Here is a 10,271-nt window from a genome sequence, read left to right on the forward strand (position 1 = left end):
CAATGAAGAAGTGGTTGGCTATGTAGCATTTTGATGACGACGCACACCTTCAAGAAGAGGTAACCACGTGGTTGAAGGCGCAGGCGACCAAATTTTACGACGAAGGAATTTCCAAGCTCGTCCATCGCTACGATAAGTGCCTTAATTTAAATGGGAACTATGTAGAAAAGTAGTATTTAAGTGTGGCTTTCATCTGTATATAATAAAATACTTTATTTATTTTATTTATTTATTTTTAATTCCAAAACGTAATGTACTTTGTAGATAGCCCTCGTATTTTGTACTGCAACTGAAACTTCACCTATTCCATCATGTGCATGCAGAATAGCTGTTGGGAAATCTGCTGCTGTCCATCTCAAGGGGAGGCAAATGCAAAAGGGCAAGTGTGCCTTAATCATCAGCAGTTGAAACATACTGGGAATAATGGTACCCCGTAGGAAAATGGCAGCAAGAAATGGTAAGGACCACCCCAAGCACTATGTATGTATTCCTGGAGACCTCATTCAATATGTTTGAGAGGCTGTCCCTGTAACTATTGAAGGAACAGGGTGCAACTAACTGTACAGAACAATGCGTTTGAGTTGCGAGATCATACTTGGCTCATTTCAGTGCCTGCAGAAATAGTTGGGAAGACCAGTCTTGTTCAAAGCGTTTCAACAAAGATCACTATCTTTGGTATTGACCCCAGAGCTGATGATGACCCCCTGATTCTGAGTTGAGTGGAATGCCTGAACAAGGGACAAGCTAAGTTATGACTTCCTAGACTTGAGCCATAGGTTTGAAAATTGTAATGTCCCACTCGCTGGGTCCAGTGTGCAGTACACTGTAGAGGTGACTATCCAGATAGCTGACTGTGTGTGTGTGTGTGTGTGTGTGTGTGTGTGTGTGTCTAAGCATTTGCATCATTGTACATTTTTATGGGACAAAAACAAACACTCTCAGAAGAGCCACTGCTTGTCTTTTTATACTATGCAGCTGCAGTTACTTGTCTAATACTTCAAGCAAGATCTGTATTATATCAACAGTAAAGTTACGCAGAATTTACATCCCTGAGTACGAATATTCTGATTAACTGTTATAGTTGTCTACAATTTTGTATTCTTTATCGTTGTTTTTAAGTATCTTGGCATTCCAATTTCATGCATGGTAACTTGTTTGGACTGTTGCACCAGAATATAAAACTCCATGTGGAAAGGCCTACAGTTTACCCTAAATTCACTCATGTCACAAAGCAAGAACACCGTTAAGGAGTATGTGTATCTAAAAAGTAAGACTCTGGGACCTCGATGGGTCCTCCACAGGATGTTCTATTATTATCAGTTTTACACAATATTCTTACCACATGCTTCTGTAAAAACTTTTTTGACCTTACCTGAATTTCCCTAGAAGATTATGCTACATGACAGTAATGAGTGGAAGTATGAAAAATGTTCTAGGAATCCTGTCTACAGGCCAACACACTGAGAAAGATACCTAATTGCAAACCAAACAGAACTGGGCCTTTTGTAACTTATCCACATGCTGATGCAACCTCAGTTCATTATCCTTCTGGGTGCCTAGAAACTTTACATATGGTGCCTTACCCACTATATATCTGTTCATCTCTACTTTTGGTACCAGTAAGTCATTATGACTCATCTGGAACTGCATAAAATGACTGTTAGTAAGATTAAAGCTTAAATGACAGCTATATCTATACTCTGCAAACCACATGAGGTGCATGGCAGAGGGTACGTAACAGTTATTAACCTCATGATCCCTGTGTGAGCAATAGGTAAGGGGTTGTAGTAGGCAATATTCTAGAACCGTTTGTGCTAGTTACTTGTAAGCAATATCCTTTGTAAACTGGTTGCACTTTCTCCAGTATTCTCCCAATAAACCAAAGTATACCACCTGCTTTACTCACAAGTGAGCCTATGTGATTATTCCATTTCAAATCCCTACATAATGTTACCCACATATTTGTATGAATTGGCTTATTCCACAAGTGACTCATTGACATTATAGTCATAAGAAACTATATTTTTTTCATTTCGTGAAGTGCACAATTTTACATTTCCGAACAATTAAAGCAAGCAGCCAATCTGTGCACCACTTTGAAATCTTATTAAGACCTGAATTAATATTTATGCAGCTTCTTTCAGACAGTACTTCATAATAGATAACTGCATCACCTGCAAACGGTCTGAGGTTATTATTAATATAGACTGCAAGGCCATTGATATACACCATCAACAGCATGGATCCCAACACACTTCCCTGGGGCACACGTAAAGCTATTTCTACATCTGATGATGACTCTCCATCCAACATAACATGCTGTGTCGTCCCTACCAAAAAATTCTCAGTCCAGTCACAGATTTCACTTGATACCCCATATGATCATGTACCATTAGTACACCTCCTTAATTATTCTCTTGGCTGTGTTTGGGACATTTATCAATTTTGTAACTTGATCACAGTTGAAGAATGCTCCTATGCCCACTTATATCAATTGTGGAGGCCAGTAGCAGAACAGGTTCAAGTGCCCAAATTAGTATTAATTAATATTTCCCTACTTCGAGTTTATTCTTATTCCTGTTTGCATCTTTTGTTAATATGACCTTCTGTGTTTGGTGCTACGATATAACTCCATCCATACAAAGAGAATGCCTCTAATGTAGTGTCCATTCATCCTCTTCTTCTCGGGACATTCCATTTTTGTCCTACAAAATTTTCCACTGTCCCGAAAGTTCTTTTGGGGATGTTCAAGTGTCCTGCATTTTTGTGAGTCCCCTTGGTTAAAGTATTTTACACTAGCAATTTACTGCACTACTATATAAGCTAGGAAGCAGCACTTGTACAACTTGCTCTACAATCTCTGTTTATTTACTGTTTCGCACTGTTGGTTTATATGATAAGAATATCCATTTCTGTTGTGGTAAGCAATCTGAAGGCATTATAGAGGATACATGACAAATTTATGCAATCACTGTTTCATCATGCCAGAATGAAAGTGTAATTTTAACTGAAATATAAAAAGTGAGTTTTTTTATCACTGATAGTGGAGAAACAACTGAATGTATGTTTCTTTTCCTCAGTGAATTCTTTGTTGTCAGATTAAGGGGGGGGGAGGGAGACAGAATGAAATTTGAGAAAGTGCAGGCCTTGCTCATCATCAGAATGCACTTTACTGAGGTATCATGTATTCACTTTTATGACAAATTGTCAGTGCACCATGTAACCGTATCATGAGAACAACATTGAGAATTTCTCAAAACTTGTGCCTTCATTTCAAATCCAACTTTATTCTAGTTTTGTACAAACACTCTCTCCTCTATGAATGTGCAGCTTTTCTAGTGTATTACTCTATTCATAAGCTATCATACATTTTATGTAACAACAGTAACTGCTTAGGACAATCTAGGTTACAGCTATGAACAGAAGTTTATTAAGGTCACATGTAAGCTTTATGTATTGACTATTTATTAAAATGAGTTCAGTCATTCCAGATTAGTGTTTTACATTTCTGTGTATGTTTAACCAATGCACTTGTAAATTTTTGCATAGTTGTGCTAAAAATTGCATTTACAAATAAGAACTCTGAGAAAAAATTAAACATTATGAGTAACACATGTACTCATATATAACTTCAAAGGCAAAACAGTCATTGTACCATACTTTTTTATCTTCATGTTGAATTCTGTTTCTGAAAGTGTCAATAAGTACCATTTCAACTGTTACAGGATGCATACAGTGGCCATGGTGTACTTCGGTGTATCATGCAGCCTTGTTCAAATGGCTCTGAGCACTATGGGACTCAACTGCTGTGGTCATAAGTCCCCTCTGCAGCCTTGTTGGTACAACAGTAATGAAAGAGGGTGTGTCAGTTGCTGGTCCTACACAGTCAGTGAGAAAGCAGCAGATGTGTTTCAGGGCAAGAGACAAAAAAATACTCTGACATTTTTACATGAATATACCACAATCTTGGGATTTGTAATGCATGCGGAAGAAATTGTCAAGTTTTTGTGACAACCAAGATTATAAATTTAACTGCTGCTCATTTAACTTGCAGAAATTTAAGCTGTGCTATTGCGACCCAATGCTACCTTATCTTTGTAATTCGCAACATATTCCTGGAGGAGATTATGAAGAAGACGATCATATCAATTGCTGCATTAGAAATTCATTGCCTCTTTCCTCGCCTCATATTGGGTATGAGAAAGTATCTTCTCATTGGTTATGTGAAACTGACATGTTGCCAACTTATGAGCAGTTAAGCAGTAGGAAACACCACCATGACTGCTGATGTCCCTTATCTAGACACTAGTCCAATGTTATTATTGGTGTCCGAGCAATGACAAACAGTTTTAGAACATGCAGATACAGATCCTCTGTACAATTTGTTTGTTAACCACAGTGGGATGTACATGAAAGACCAACTTGAAATTGCAAACATATGCCATGAATATTTTTCATTGGTAAGGACAGTGAAAAACACAAAATCCCACAGTATAATTTTAAAGTCAGTCCACCTGCACATAGCACATATCTAGCCCCAACAAATTACAAAGAAATAATGATCATCATCAGCTCTTTAAAATCTTCCATTTCTGCAAGGCAGTACGACCTCATTATTAATGTAATAAATATGTGTAGACAAAATGTCTCTGTACCTGTGCCTGTAACAGTAAATAATATAACACAATTGGGCACCTTCCTTGACAGACTAAAACTAGCCCAGATAACACCAATCTTTAAAAAAGGTGACAAATCCAAAATTTTAAATTACAGATCAATCTCAGTACTTAATGTTTTCTCCAGAATAGTTGAAATAGAATTATAAATTTCCCAACAAATACAGTCTGATGTTTGAATATCAAAATGTATTCCTAAAATGTAAATCAACTAGCATCACAGCTGCTCAGTTAATTAAAGTGGTAATAAATGCAATCGAGAACAAGGAAGATTTTGAAGGTATAAGTTGCCCTTGAGAAAGCTTTTGACTGTGGAAACATTATCCTATTAGGTAAGCTATGGAACACTGAACACAACAGCCACTGCTTGTGACCTAATCAATCCTACATGTCTAATTGAAAGTGATGTTCACAAGTCAAAATTTACTAATACAAAATATGTGGTGCTACTGGGCTCTGTATAGGGCCCTATTGTTTCTGTTGTGTGTTAGTTATATTAAATATTGCTCTCTAAGCTCTAAAGTAGTTCTTTAAGCAGATGATAAGTCCAGTGTATGCAAAACTGAAACATTTAATGAACTAGAGGCCCATTGCAGTAACATGTCAAATCAAATTGTACAGTACTTTAATGACAGCCTCCTAAATGTAAACACCAGTAAATCTCAAGGATTTCAGCAATGTGGACTAAAAATAGAATTAAACTGTGTGTACGTAGTAAAGTAGTAAATAAGAGTGTAGCATAAAATTACATGGTTTATCCATTCAAACCAATCTGAAATGGGACATGTATCATGACTGTCTGTCATGTAAGTTATCTAAGAATATATTTTCCATCAGTAAGATTAGTGAGTTTTGCAAAGATGCTGTTGTCTGTAAGACTGCATATCATGCTTTATTTTCCAAGCAAAAGAACCAGAAATTTGGGGAGCACCAACCAAAGCAAAACTAAATAAGATAGTGATTTTCCAATAAAGGGCTATAACAATCATCTTTGGAGGTAAAAACAAGGAATCCTGCTGTGGCCTGTTTCCAAAAACTTCCTTATTCATAGACTACACCCCAACATATATTCTAATTAGTATTAGTAATATACGAGACTAAAGAAAATTTTACAAGGTGTACAACCTTGCTTTTGCCATTTATTCCCCAACGTTTGAGGCTTTAATGAAACAAATTGGTTACACATGTATCATTCAAAGTATTTTCCATCACTGGCCACTACTTCCTCCCATCTTTCGGGCAGTGAACAAATCCTGCATCAAAAAAATTGTTCATCTTTTGAAGCGATCCATGTATCAATCAATTTGTGACTTCTTCATGAGATCAGAAGTGTTGGTCAGTCAGGCCATGCGCCATTGATCTAAACAGGTGATAGTCAGAGGGAGAAATGTCTGGAGAATATGGCGGGTGGGGTAGGACTTCCCATTTTAACATTTCCAAGTACATTTTGACCTCTTTTGCAACATGGGGTCGAGCATTGTTGTGTTGCAAAATCACTTTATCGTACCTCTTGCTGTATTGCAGCCATTTGTCTTTTAATGGTCTGCTCAAACTCATTAATTCCATTCAATAACGAGCACCTGTGATTGTTTTATGTGGTTTTAACACCTCATAGTACACTACGCCGAGCTGGTCCCACCAAATGCAGAGCATGATCTTGGAGCCGTGAGTATTCGGTTTGGCAGTTGACGTGGAAGCATGGCCAGGATATCCCATGATTTTTTGCATTTAGGGTTATCAAAATGAAACCATTTTTCATCCCCGGTCACAATGTAATGCAAAAATCGCCTCTGATTTCGCCTCTGAGGCAAGTGTTCACAAACACACAAACACTTTTCAATGTCTCTTTGTTTCAGCTCACATGGGATCCATGTTGTTCTTTCTGAATCATGTCCATAGCCTTGAGATGTTTTGAAATGGCTTGCTGTGTCACTCCCACTAATCATGCCAATTCTTCTTGAGTTTGACACAAGTCTTCACTCAGCAATGTCTCCAATTTTGCATCTTCGAAAACATTCTCTCTTCCGGCAATATGCCGGTCTACAATGTTAAAATCACCGTTCTTGAAGTGTTGAAACCACTCATGACACATTCTTTCACTAATAGTGCCCTTACCGTACGTACTTGAGAGCATTCAATGAGACTCAGCTGCTGTTTTCTTCATATTGAAACAAAACAGTAACACCTTCCACAAATGATGAGAATTAGGCTCTTAAACTGACAACTTTATAATTCAGACACAAATCAACTAATGTTTGAATGAGGTTATGTTGACTGAGGTTCAAGCTAACTGCCTGACATCTGCGATCTGTTTCTTTCAACCGCTACTTACCGTTGTCACCATCTATTAGCGAACGGCGGAAGCAAAGTTGTACACCTTATACATCAGCAGCCAGAGAATATCATTCAATGGAGGATTAAAATTAGTCAGTGCACCATTCAATATAGTTATGATTCTTCACACACTAAAGCGAAAGTTTCAGGTTAAGAAATTCTGTTTTACAAAACCATTTCTACACATTAGAAGAGTGTCATAGTTACGTACAGAATAAGAGATGCTTCAAAAAGATATGTAAATAGCAGCAACCATTTATTTGTAATCTTATCATATGTTGGTTAATCAGTGACGTATTGAGAAGAATGTACTACCATTTTCTTTATCAAGAATTGTGATATTGGCTGTTTTTGTACATATGCAATGAATCTTTCAATGTACAATGAAGTAAAAAAAAAAAATGTTGACACGCTTTTTTTCAGTGGAAATCGAGCATGCAGAATGGAAGTGAACTGAAGAAAAAAATGTTTTTACACAATCTGTACAAGTACCAGAGACATTTAACACAGAAAAACTCACCAAAGTTTCACAGAAGTAAAAAATTTGATGCCATAATGTCTGCTTCCACGGATACTCCACAATAGTGCAGATACCAGGGGACAAAGGAGTCCACAACTGGGTGGAGACACTTACCCCTTCCCCCGTCACCCCTGGAAGCTGGAGTACACAATTTTTATTCATTACAGAATTCTCATATACCACGGATAACCGTCAATTCACTGGGATATGATAGGTTTTCTGTGTCACCTATAAAATTTAGTTCTTGAGGCATGACACATCTGAAAACTGACGAAAAAAACTCATTTATAACAAAAATTGTAAGTTTTAGTGTGTTAGCCTTCCCCTTCCTGGATAAATTTCTCCAGACACCCATGCTAGTGGATATGAGCAATGTCATGGCAGTAAGTAGTGCTCCAGTGCAGGGCCGCTATCAAGAGAGCAATGAGATAGGCCCTTGCCTACAGTGCAAGCACAGAGGGTGTACAAAAACTGACCAGGGAAAAAATGAAACAAGAGAAAGATCGTTTAAGAAAGAACCAGGAGAATAATGTTGAGTTTTCTCGAGTGCTTATGATTTATGCTGATTGAGGACAGGAACGAGACTGTTTTAACTGAAGTGCTTCAAAGTATTACACAGAATAATAAGTGAAATGAAAAAAATCTCACATTCATCACCCCATCTCATCAGACTTTCTAGACTTCATTATATTGTTGGAAAATGCCTTAAATGAAAGTTCTGTTTATTATCTTGAAAAACGTTCAGCCTATTGTGGTGTCAAGTATAGCAGAGATTTGGTGCAGTAGAGCTAGTTAAACAAACTGCTGCTTTCTAGTTCCAGGAGAAAAGCTGGTTAAAAGCAGTGATATGGCTTCCAATTTAGATATACAGAGTCCGTTCCATAAGTAATGCGACCAATTTTTTTCTGACGCAACGGTACACCACAGCATGTTGTAACCGACTGGGCTAAGTGGAGGGGGGTGATAACTTGAAAACGCTCTTTGTTTCATTCGACTCGAGCTGCCGGAGAGTCAGGACGTGTGTTTCCGTCAACCCCGTTTTGAGTTTATGTAACACAGCACAATGGATCATTTTGTAGAGAAATAGTACGCTATCAAATTTTGCGTTAAACTTGGGAAGTCCGCCACCGAAACATTTCTATTACTTCATCATGCCTTTGGCAATGATTGCTTGTCCAAATCAAAAGCTTTCCGATGGCACAAGCGTTCATGGAGGGCCGACTAGAGATCACTGACAAACCTCGCAGTGGACGGCCATCAACCACACGAGTCAACGAAAATGTGACGCATGTGTGCAATTGTTTGAACTCTGACAGACGGCTGAGTCTTCAATTGATAGCACAAACTCTAAACATGTCAAAAACAACCGTTTTCTGCATTGTGACCAAAGATTTGAACATGAGAAAGGTGTGTACCAAACTCATCCCAAAAGTTTTGACCAACGAACACAAGCACATGCGAGTGCTTCGGTGCCGAGAAATGTTGGAAATGCGTGAAAATTATCCTCATTTTTTAAAACTCGGTTATCACTGGTGATGAGTCGTGGATTTTTTAGTACAACCCTGAGACAAAAAGGCAGAGTTCAGAGTGGCACACCTCATCGTTGCCCCGTCCCAAGAAGGCACGCATGACCAAGTCCAGGATCAAAACCATGCTCATTGTCTTCTTTGACGTCAGAGACATTGTCCACCATGAATTCGTACCTACCAAGACTACAGCGAACTCAGCTTTCTACTTCGAAGTGCTCAAAGACTGAAAAGGAGGGTCTCGCGCTGCTGAAGCGACATCAAGGACACGTGGAAAGTTCACCACGACAACGTGCCGAGTCACAGCACCTTCACTGTCAACGACTTCCTGGCCAGGACCAAGACCCCATTGGTTCCCCAGCCTCCCTACAGTCCTGACCTGGCTCCTGCTGACTTTTTTTTTGTTTCCTCAGTTAAAAGGAGTCATGAATGGAAAACATTGGGGCACGATTGAAAGCATCCAGGCACATGTTACATCAGCTCCAAACGACATTCCGGAAAAGGCATTCCAGGATGTGTTCCAGGCATGGAAACACCGCCTCTAGAAGTGTATCGACGCAAGAGGGTGCTATTTTGAAAATTTTTGATTATTTGTACGAATATATTCAATAAATGATATTTTATGAATTTGGTCACTGTACTTATGGAATGCACTTTGTATTAAAGGTTTTTACAAAGTATGGGTGTTGAGATAGTTATCCAAACATCTATATAGCTTTGATGTTGTTGGTGGTGATAATGCCAGTGACTGCAGTCTTGTGAGTGTCATCATCATCATCATCATCATTTAAGACTGATTATGCCTTTCAGCGTTCAGTCTGGAGCATAGTGCCCTTATAAAATTCCTCCATGATCCCTTCAGCGCTAACATTGGTGCCTCTTCTGATGTTAAGCCTATTACTTCAAAATCGTTCTTAACCGAATCCAGGTACCTTCTCCTTGGTCTACCCTGACTCCTCTTACCCTCTACTGCTGCACCCATGAGTCTCTTGGGTAACCTTGCTTCTCCCATGCATGTAACATGACCCCACCATCTGAGCCTGTTCACCCTGCTGCTACATCTATAGAGTTCATTCCCAGTTTTTCTTTGATTTCCTCATTGTGGACACCCTCCTGCCATTGTTTCCATCTACTAGTGCCTGCAATCATCCTAGCTACTTTCATATCCGTAACCTCAACCTTATTGGTAAGGTAACCTGAATCCACCCAGTTTTC

General features: G+C 38.7%; 1 long non-coding RNA gene across 1 annotated transcript in view; it reads left to right on the plus strand.

Moving 5' to 3' along the window:
- The window catches only part of LOC124771060, a 29,887-nt gene extending 24,389 nt beyond the window's left edge, over positions 1–5,498 (plus strand). The window contains exon 3 of the long non-coding RNA XR_007013277.1: positions 3,726–5,498. This is a non-coding gene — a long non-coding RNA (uncharacterized LOC124771060). The remainder of the gene's footprint in view (positions 1–3,725) is intronic.
- The last annotated feature ends 4,773 nt before the right edge of the window (positions 5,499–10,271 follow it).

The sequence above is a fragment of the Schistocerca piceifrons genome, unplaced genomic scaffold (assembly GCF_021461385.2).
Source record: "Schistocerca piceifrons isolate TAMUIC-IGC-003096 unplaced genomic scaffold, iqSchPice1.1 HiC_scaffold_884, whole genome shotgun sequence".
NCBI classification, from domain to species: domain Eukaryota; kingdom Metazoa; phylum Arthropoda; class Insecta; order Orthoptera; family Acrididae; genus Schistocerca; species Schistocerca piceifrons.